A 10,813-nucleotide genomic window follows, 5' to 3' on the forward strand; every position below is an offset into this window, starting at 1 on the left:
AAAGGTTTTTTTTTAAATTGTGAAGTGCATTGTGATCTTCTATCAGAGATGATAGACAACAGAGCTCTATTGAGTCAGATAGTTTTTTTTAATTCATGTATATCTGTGCATATTTTATTTTACTATAAGAGTTTTGACTAGCAAGAAACGTGCTTACTTTATGAGCCAATTTATAACTTTTTCACATATAATCATACATCTACTGGTTTGGATAATTTAGCCATATAATATATTGTAATTCTATTGTATTTCCACTTCAGATCTTGAGTTGTTGTAGTGGGCCTGTGAGTCGCATGTACTTGCCTTAACATGCTAACATGTCAAATAGTTAGAAACAAAGTTAACGAATTTTTCTTCTTCTTTCTTTTCCAACCACTCCAAAATTTTCTTTTTCTAGTCATGGTGCACCTTATGGACCTGAGATATGGCAGTGTATCTAGAGTTTTGAGCTCTATCACGAATAGCCTGTCTCAACCCATATATGCTTGCTACACCTAATAGATTACCTAGTCGAAGAATACTATCACTATTAACAATCATCTCCTTGCTTTTACCAACTAGGAACTAATCTTGGTACATGAACAATCGCTCATCCTCGTATTGACTAGCCTTTATGCACTCTATATTAGGCTTGACCAATAGCCAATAATGTCCTTAATTTTTTTTCCACATCAAATCTAATACGTGTACCCTCTAGTCTATGCATATCTTTGTCCAGAAGTATCTTTACAGGAGCTATATGCCCAAATTACCCATGGTTTGTTTTTTTTTTGCCTAAATTATAATATTTATCTTTCCCGAACAATACAAAATAGTACAGTTATAACTTCAGCAGTTCCTTCCATCAGCATTGGTAAATATCTATATCTCTGTTGGTTTTTAAATGTACTTCAGGCTCTTGTGCTAGTTATAAATCTCATAGGTTTCTTCCTATAAATAGTGTCTCTAAATTCAAAAAAAAATATCATTATGATCATCTCCAAATCATGAGGGTCATAATACAACTTGAGCTTCTTCAATTTTTCTTGGAGCATAAGCTATTACCCGGCCAGTCTACAGGAAAAATATCCTAATCCTACTCTCGTAGCATCACAGAACATCGTGAATCCTCTAGAATCTATTAGAATAAGGCTAATAATGGTGTGATTGTCAAATATTCCTCAGGCTTCTTGAGTCTCATCGTACATTCCTCCATCTACTGAAATGTGGCGAATTTCTATGTTAACTTGGTGAATGGTGGTGCTATTCTAAAGAATTCCTACACAAATGCCTATAGTAGCTTGTCAAGCCAAAAAATATCAATCTCGGTAGGAGAAATGGATCTCGGTCATTTATGAACTGCTTATCTTCTCATAATCTACCATCTTTTCATTCTTAGATATCATGTGCCCTAAGAATACCACCTAGTCTAGCTAAGACTCACAATTGAAGAACTCAGCAAAAAGTTAATTTTCCTGCAGCATGTTTTTTTAACATCTTTTTTTCAAGTTATTCTCGTGCTCTTCTTGGCTAAGAGAATATACGAAATATAATAAGTAAAAACTATGAATTTTTTTTTTCAAAAACAACTTCGAACACCATATCCATTATATGCATCAATATAGTTAGAACATTGGCCAGTCTAAAGGACATCACAAGTAACTCATAATATTTGTACCGAGTACTAGAGGCAAACATCAAAATATCTTCCTTTCTTATTCTAAGCTGATAATAACCAGACTAAAGATCAATGGCTCCTCATAACTAATCAAACAAGTTATCTATACAAGATAATGGGTATTTATTGTGTATGTATATTGTTATCTTATTTAATTATGTGTAGTTGATGCACATTCTTAAGAATTTATCCCCCTTTTTTTTTCAAAAAAAAAAATATTGGTGTACCCCATAGTGCAACACTCGATATGATAAAATCTGTATCCAGTAGGTCTCTCAATTATTCAATTAGCTCTCTCAACTCTCTTGGTGCCATATGGTACAGTTTGCGTGTCAGGTGTCAGTTCAATCTATTTCTCATATTGGAGGTAGTCCTAGTAAATCGTTAGGAATACATTAGAGAATCTCTCATTATGATACTCCTTTTTTTCTCAAACTAAGTGTTTCTTCTCTTGTGCCCCTTACCGTATCTATGAGACCCAAACAATCTTTCTTCTATAACCGTTAAGTCTTCAAAATATATGATTTGCTCATCTCTAAAACCTATAATCCTCTTTTTGGACAAAACTAGATTTTTAAGGTCCACCAACCTAATAGTCTTTCCGTAATAATCGAGGGAAGCATGGTAAGAAGATAGTTAATCCATATCCATCTGTACGTTAGAGTCAACCATATCAAGTACAACTTGGTTAGCTAGGGTTTCCTTCTCTCAACTTGAATCTTAAAAGTTTTAAACACATGTCTAACTACTATAGATTTTTCACAGAAGTGGCAACCCGAAAGGATCGCTTAATATCTCAAAACGTTCTTGATTTTTAAATCTTCGCCTCATATTAAAATCCATACTAAAAGATATTCTAATCTCGATCTTCTTGTGTGAGTTCTTGCACGCCTATCATGTCCAACTTTTCAATCTTTCTGGTAAGTGCAACTGCTACAGAATAGGTTTAAGTCTTCATATATGAGATTATTGCATTGTTTAAATGGTTAACCAACAATTAGACAAGCCTCTAAACCTAAGGCGTCATGTCCCAGCCAGCTAATAAATCCTGGGGTCACATGTCAGTACATTCGTCGTCTGAATTAATTTCTTAAGTACCTATCAGGTTTGCGTTTTCGACTATCGAGAAGGACGCGATTCATAAAAAAAAAGTTTACTAAACTTATCTCTAAGTCATTTGTGTCACTCTTAACCGCGTCCCTAACAATATGGTTACATTACATATATTCGTCATGTACTCCAATCGATAAGTTCTAGATCAATAGGCCTCTCGCTGGAACATTATAGAGCTCATAATGCTTTAAATATTTCGTCAAGAACCTCTGAGGATCCTCTATATTAACCGAAAAAGGTAAACTTAGTGGCTTCCATTTTAGGAACTCTATTACAGAAACATCTTAGTTACCGACTTAGTCTAAATGCATGAGGCTTCTAAAGCCCTTTGTTGTTGCCAATTCTTCTCTTGTATATACAATATATTCATCGAGACCTCAATTTACCTTGCACGGAGGTAAGTACTTTTGTACTGGCACTCTCATGGTGCTATAGTGGTGAAATCGTACTAATTTCAAGAATAGACTCTATTATACATCTTAGTGGTAAGTCTCTCATTGTGGAAAAATAGGCCTTTCATTGGCCTTGTCTACTACTTTCGTCACTTTTCATTGTCAGGAGACGGTTGCTTATCTAGTGGCAACATTTGATGTCTTTGAACCTTCAGCCAAATTCTATTATCGGGTGATTACTCAGTAAAACGTTAACGATGACAAATTCAGTTATTTGATCCTAATCGCCACGCACGTACAGAGGAATAAGAAAGAAAGACAAGACACATCCTATCACGCCCTCGCAGAATCACGATTATGGGAATGGCCGGCTACATAACCATAATTGAGATTCTACTACCGACGTGCGCTCCATAGTCACAAGAATAACCTGGCTCTGATACCAACTTTGTCACGACCCAATTTAGGATCATGACCGGCACCTAGGAGCAAGTGCCCCCAAGTAAGCCTCATCGGTGTTGTACGGAAAATCGGACAGAGTTTTCCTTGTTTTTGGACTATCCCAAAATTTTTCCTGTCTCAAATCAGCAACCAAACATCCTAATAGCAATTCAAATGACAATGACCTTATCAATTAACCAAAATAAATATCTACCTTTAATAGTCCACCCACCAACAACTAGAAATACTACTTTATCTTCAAATTTGATAAGAATGAGCGACACTCAACATAATCTATAATAACGAAGAATACTCAAGACACTAAAAAAAATTTAACTATGGAGCGACTCTAAGAGTTCAAAGAAAAGACCATAACAACAAATAAAGTCTCCGCCCACGCGAACAAATTCGGGGCTCACCAGAAACTATTAACTTGTGCGTCTAACTAACGAAATCCTCGCACTTCAACTGTTGTCTCTGGAAAAACAATAGCGGGGAGTGAGTCGCTAGCTCAGTGAGTAATAACACTTAACCACAACCGTTTTTAATTGGGGACAAGTCAGAAAACATGTCTGTATAATAATAATTAGGAACTATCATAAAAACAAAATACCCTTTCAAAAAAAAAAAACAGTAATAATAATCAGTCTCATCATGTGTTTTCTGTAATAAAAATCAATTTAACAATTCAGTAATAGACTCGGTAAGCACTGTGTCATATCAAATCTTTATGTTTGGGAGGTTTCCAAGGAAGGATCATGTAATCTGTATCACTGTATGGACCTCTTCGTAAAAGGAGTCAAATATAATTGTAGGTCCCTACTCGAGGGAAAACTGTAACTGTATGCTAGTTCTACTTTCTTGCTAGCGAGGGCTATAACTGTAATCGGTAATCTGTAAATACAAGGTGCACCAGGTCTAACGAACCCGCCGTTAGCTACGGGATCCTTCAAAGTCTCCTCCCATTTATACTTTTCTTTGTAAAAAGTAGATATTCATACGAACGCATTTTCAAAATAGTACAGGGCATTTCAATTCTTATTAAATCATATAATCTCGTTCGGTAATAGTAATCATATCTCAAATAACAGTAAAACATGTCTAGTAACAATAAGACATCTAAATAATTGTAAACATCTCAAGTAAAATGTTCAGTACCATATCAGTAAAGGACTTGTCCCACATGCAATTTCAAATATTCGGTAACACCTTTTATTTTCAAAAAATATAGTATAAACCATGTAGGTTATGAAAATACAAATTGCGATAAGATTACTACTCACAATACTCGTGCCGAAATACCAAACGTGTCACCTCGAGCAGTCCATACGACTATCTTCATACAATCTATAATCACAACATATCGATCTCATGTTAATTTTCTTGTTTCGTCTAATACATAACTAATATAGAAATACCCAACCCTCGGGATCATATCTTTAATTCTCACAATCTGTACCCATGCTACGGTTAATTTAAACTAGTCCAAAATTTTCTAAATAATAGGCAATCATATCATTTATTCACTGTACTATTCAATTTTCTTAACCTTGTATATAAGTTTATTACTGTCCATAATGTCTTCTTCTTTTTTTCTTTTTTTTGGAATTTAAATTTCTAATGCCCAATGGAATCTCATAAACACATAAATTGGGATTAAAGAAATCCACCGGAAAACTAAAGAGGAATCAAAGAAAGGGAAAATTGACCTCTTTGCGTCGAAGGATACTTTCACTGAAAGCTGCTATATAGGTTCAATTCTCCTTCCTTCTAATTGTAAATCATACAGCCAAAAGATAATATTTTCTTCACTCTTGCTTGTCAATTTGGTTGCCGTCTAATTTCGTTCCAGTAACTACTCCCTTTTGTTTTTTAAGTTTGAAGTTGGTTCTCCCAATCCCTAACTCCCCGTAATGCCTTAATATGGTGGGCCTTGGCCCATATAATTCTTTAATTTTTTTTCTCCTTTTTATTTACTTATTAGGCTAATGACTTAAATATCCCAACTTACGTATAAAGTATTATAATTTGGTTATAAGAAGATTTGCCCTAGAGGAGACCTCATCATAGTTAATGAAGTAAGTGAAAATAATAGGAGGTCAGAGTTCAGATTAAAACATAAGGTAATTTCCCCCCTAATATCCAACTTTAGTGACTAGTGAAATACCGGTGAGAGGTAACAGATACCTAACGAACTAGTCGAGGTGCATGCTCATGAGCAAGGGCGGATCTGGAGCAAACGTTACGGGTTCCCGTGAACCCAATAACTTTTGCATAGACCCTATATTTGTACTAAAAAGTTCATTAAAGATATAAGAATATTTAGCTTTGAACCCAGTTTGTTGGTCCAGTTATCACGTAGATTAACCTGAGATAGTTATATGAACCAATAGGCTTAAAATTCTGGATCCGCCTCTGCTCATGAGCTGCCATGATCTTTATTTTGAAAAAACAGTTTCTTTTAATCCATAACAAGATCTCAAAGATAGAAAATAAAATTTGAAATCAAGATAAAAATTGACGTAAACACCTAGTTACAAAGGGTCACGTCCCTTGGTTGATGTTTGGAACCCGAGCTGATCATCTTCTATTCTTATTTTTGACTCATAGCGGTTATAAACACCCGCCCATGTGTTGATACCCAATTTTTCCCTCATATTTTTCAATTGTATATATATACTTTCAAAATAGTATATTTGCACCATTATTTTGATTTATAAACCTATACAGGCATTTTCTATAATTTTTTCATAATTTTTAGAGCTTTAAATTGATTTTTCTACATTTAAATTACTTGAATAATTATTAGTTATTCCTTCAAATTATTTTATGATGACTTAATCACCTAAAATTATTATTTGTACCTAAATATTTTTTACTTCATTTTATATAATTATATTTGTATTTTAAGCCACGCCCTATTTTTGCAGTAATAGCCTGCGTTCACACATAAATGCTTTATTTATGTTATTTGTGTCAAAATAGCATTTTATATTTTTATAATACTAAATTATTATATTTAATCATTTTAGTGCATAATAATATTTTTACTTATTTATCAAGTATTTTTATAAATTATTTTCGTGTATTTAAATAATACCCTAGTTTTAAAATCAATTTTGGACCAAACAAACCCCAAGTCTCTGGCCCAACCCCTCAAAGCCCAATCCAAACGACCCATGTAATTACCCAGTCGGTAACCCGTTCCATAAACTCGACCCAACCCCCTTTTTTAATCGTGGCCGTTGATCTTTGAGATCAACAGCCCATGTAACCCACCCTTTTAAATCCTAAACCCTCTAACCCTAGGGATTATTATCCCAGCCCCGCCACCCTTGAACTCTCTCTGTCTCACCTCTCTCTGGAGAACCCTAGCGCCGCCTCCTAAATCCCACCTAACATGGGATTCCATGGCCGATTCTTGCCATATATGACCTCTCCCTGGTACTGGGTCCTTCTCTATACTGCTTGCCTAAACATGGCAAGCGGATCTTGTAAGAATCGAACCAAAATTGGTTCAAATTCTTGACTTTTCTGTTTATTCCATCTATGTTCATCATTTGCTCTTTGTAAGTGCGATTATTTTCTGTATCTCTTGTTGATTCTTACTTACCCTAAATTAGGGTTTTCAGATCTCTTTAGATCGGACCAAAATTGGTTCGATTCTCTGATTTCGAGTATTATTTGTGTACATATTCATCCTATGCTACTGATTTTGTATATATTCTGTTGATATCTGTTTTTCCTAAAAAAAAACTAGGGTTTACTTATTTTTCCAAAATCTGATTCTTTATTGATTCTGTATGTTATTGCTTCATTATTTGTGTTTGATTTTACAGTTTTCCTTGTTTACTCGTTCAATCTCTGCTACTATATAAACCCCTCCCCATTCCCCTTTAGGACAGACCTGGATCGCGATAATCTCACTAAAATTTGAAGCTTTGTTCTGTGTTTCTTTTATTATCTTGTTCTATAATCTGGTTCTTGGTCGGTTGAAAGCCAAGGCCATCGAAATTTTGGGTTCTTGCTCTTGTTGATATTTAGAATACTGTGGACTTTTATTTTTTCTTGTTCTTCGCTTAACTAGCGAGTTACTGGACTTCGTAATTTCGTTCCTATGTATCTATGATTTGCATATGTTCTCCTCTCTGAAATTCATGGCTTAATGTGTTTCTGGGTTACTTTTGTGTGCAACACTGTTAGCTTCACACTCGTTTTAAATCTCTTTAGTATTTTAATTTTACCCAATGCTGCTAGTTCTGAGATTGTTCACGTCTAACTTGAATGATTTGAACCCTCTTAAGTTTGTTTAGCTAATGCATTCTGGATTGCTCCTGTATGCAACTTTGTTAGTTTTGCACTTGCATTAAATCTTTTAAGTTCATATTAGTCTACTGGTCAATACCTGAATGTCTACATTACTGATCAACCTGAGTCTGTTTTCCTACTCTACTTTGAGTTCCTGCAATGACTGCTTCACATTTGTAACAACTTGTGACTTGCTTCCCTGCTAATATGTCTCTCAGCATGTCTTTGGCTCACTTGATTCCATATTCCTTCAGTGATTACTTGACTCTAGGGTAGTTATCAAATTTGTGTTTTCCTACCATGTCTAAATGCTGTTTTGTTTCCTGATGTGAGTTAACGTGGCTTTCTTTTGATACTGGGATGCATGCTTAGCATGAATTGGACCTTTAGGCTTTAACTTGTCTGGTATTATGCACCTGTGTATGACAATCTTTGTAAATCCTGCAAATTTGTTTCTCCCTAACTCTTTCAATATGATTCTGCCTATGTATTATTTTGCTAAATGATAAACCTGTTTCTAAGTCTTGTTGACCTTTTGATCAACTGTTCTGTGTTTTAAACTTTACTATGTCTGCTTCCTAAAATTAAGTGCAAATTCTATCCCTTAATCATTGCCCACTCTCTCTCATTTGCCACCTATGCTATTCTGAATCCTCATTCTTAGTCGGCTGAAAGCCAAGGCTATTTAGGTTCTGTCTTTGACCTCTCTAGTGTGAGCACTGCTCGGGGTCCATGTGAGACCCTTGGGAACTCTAACACACTAGGATTTATTCTCTAGTCTTTCTTGAACTGTTTCTGATCAGTTTCTCTAGTGTGAGCATTGACCTGGGTTCTTGAAGCCCTTGGGAACTCTGACACACTAGAGATTTGGGTTCTGTATGCTTATCCTTGAACATGGGTAAATCACTCACCACTGGTCCTGCTGTATCTATGAACATGGGCTTTTGGAGCTATTGTGATTTGAAGGCCTGACCTGTCCAAGTGTATTTGGGCCTGCTGTAGGCTCCCTATAGTTATATATACTCATTCTATAATTCACTACATTCATTTCTGGGTCTGTAATAATTATTGTAATAACATTTTGGGGTGTTAGTAAAATTGGGAAAGGAATTTTCATATCCTTGCAACAAATTGGGTAGAAATCCTGCCTATAGGTTCAACAATATGTTATTGCATGTTTAATTATTGTGTGTTAAAAAGCATGCCTATAGGTATCTTATTATGTTCAGCCATTATATGTTATCAATCTTGCATGTAGGTTCCGTACTTGGTTTAATTGTGTTAGAAGCCATGCCTATAATGAATTGTATATTCAATGTGTGTGCAAAACCTCATTCGCTTGCCGTTCTATTTGCAAATTATAGAAATCATGTCTATAGGATCTAAAATTGGAATAAATTGTAGGAAGCATGCCTATAGGTTTGAACCAACCAAATTATCATTTCTGCTCGTTTGTTCACGAGTTTCCAAACACTACGATTTTACTCTCACTAGAAAACATGCCTATAGGATTCAACAAATAATTCTGGATTTGTGACATGCCACTGTCTACTATTGCATAAATCACCTAGATATCATGCCTATAGGTTTAATCGTTTACAATGTATAATCAGTAGGCGATTGCGTAGTCTTTTAAAAATCGTATTAAGGAATTGGCTTCTACATATGAAACTTCCTGCCCATTAAAATCCAGAATCACATAGAGACCATGCCAATAGGATTCAATAACTTTAATTAGCCTAAAATCAGCAATTGTCATTGTTAATCTGACTTGCGTGCATTTGTTGTCTAATTGCGGAGGCCAACTTGAGCCGCTAATTATTTTGTCTGTCGCTTAGTATTTTTTTTCCTTTTGAGCAACCTAAGTTAAGGTCTAGAACTACCTAAATAGAGGTCCAAAGCCTTCGGGACCATAGGCATGGGACGGGTAGTGCACGCATAGGGTACAGTTTAGAATCAACTAGTGCGCTTTAGGTAACAACTTAAAGATAGTAATCGGGTAGCAGGAGATGATAGTCTGTGCCCGCTGAATAATATGAGTAACACCCCATCTTGAGTGAGTTACGAAGTATTATTTATGTTGCACGCGGTGATCCTTTAGGCTAAAAAATTTAGGACCCCCCAACCTTGTCTTTCAGTCAAGTATTTGTGTTTAATAATGAACTTCCCATATTCCTTGTTATTCTTATCTTTGATCACATAGACTAATTCATATAATTGAGTTCGGCCGGGACACACAGTTGTGGACCTTGAAGGGTGCCTAACACCTTCTCTTCGAGGTAATTTCGAGCCCTTACCCGATCTTTGGTGACGCAAACTGGTTAAACAGAGTTATCTACAAATAGGTGCCCTAACGCACCTTAATCTGTTAGGTGGTGACTCTCTCTTCTAAAACCTTTCCTTAAAAGAGTTGTCACATGCCGAAACCCGATTTCGCGAGAAAAAGGGGCGCGACACCATGTAGTCACTTAGAATTCGAGCAGGCTTTCCTTCAACTTTCGGGAGGCGTCGGAGCTCCTCCGATTCAAACCCTTTGTGAACGTCTCCGCTGCCCATTCGTCTGGTACGACTGGTAGCACCATCCTCTCTTTCTAGAAACTGTTCACGAATTTTCACAACAGTTCAGACTCACCTTGTGCAATCCCGAATATGTCCGTTCCTAGCTTGTACCTTTCTGGCCCCGGCATAGGCAACGAATCTGCAAGCATTTCAAAAGAGTTAATTGAATTCTCAGGTAAGAGTGAATACCATGTCAGGGCTCATTTCCTGAGGGTCTCTCCAAACTTTTTCAGAAGAACCGATTCGGTCTCATGTTGAGCCAAGTGGTTCCCCTTCACAGCCTTTGTATAAGTTGTGATGTGCTCCTGAGGATCCGAAATTCCATCGTATTTTTGTATGTCCG

Source organism: Nicotiana attenuata, chromosome 11 (assembly GCF_001879085.1).
Source record: "Nicotiana attenuata strain UT chromosome 11, NIATTr2, whole genome shotgun sequence".
Classification (NCBI taxonomy): Eukaryota; Viridiplantae; Streptophyta; class Magnoliopsida; order Solanales; family Solanaceae; genus Nicotiana; species Nicotiana attenuata.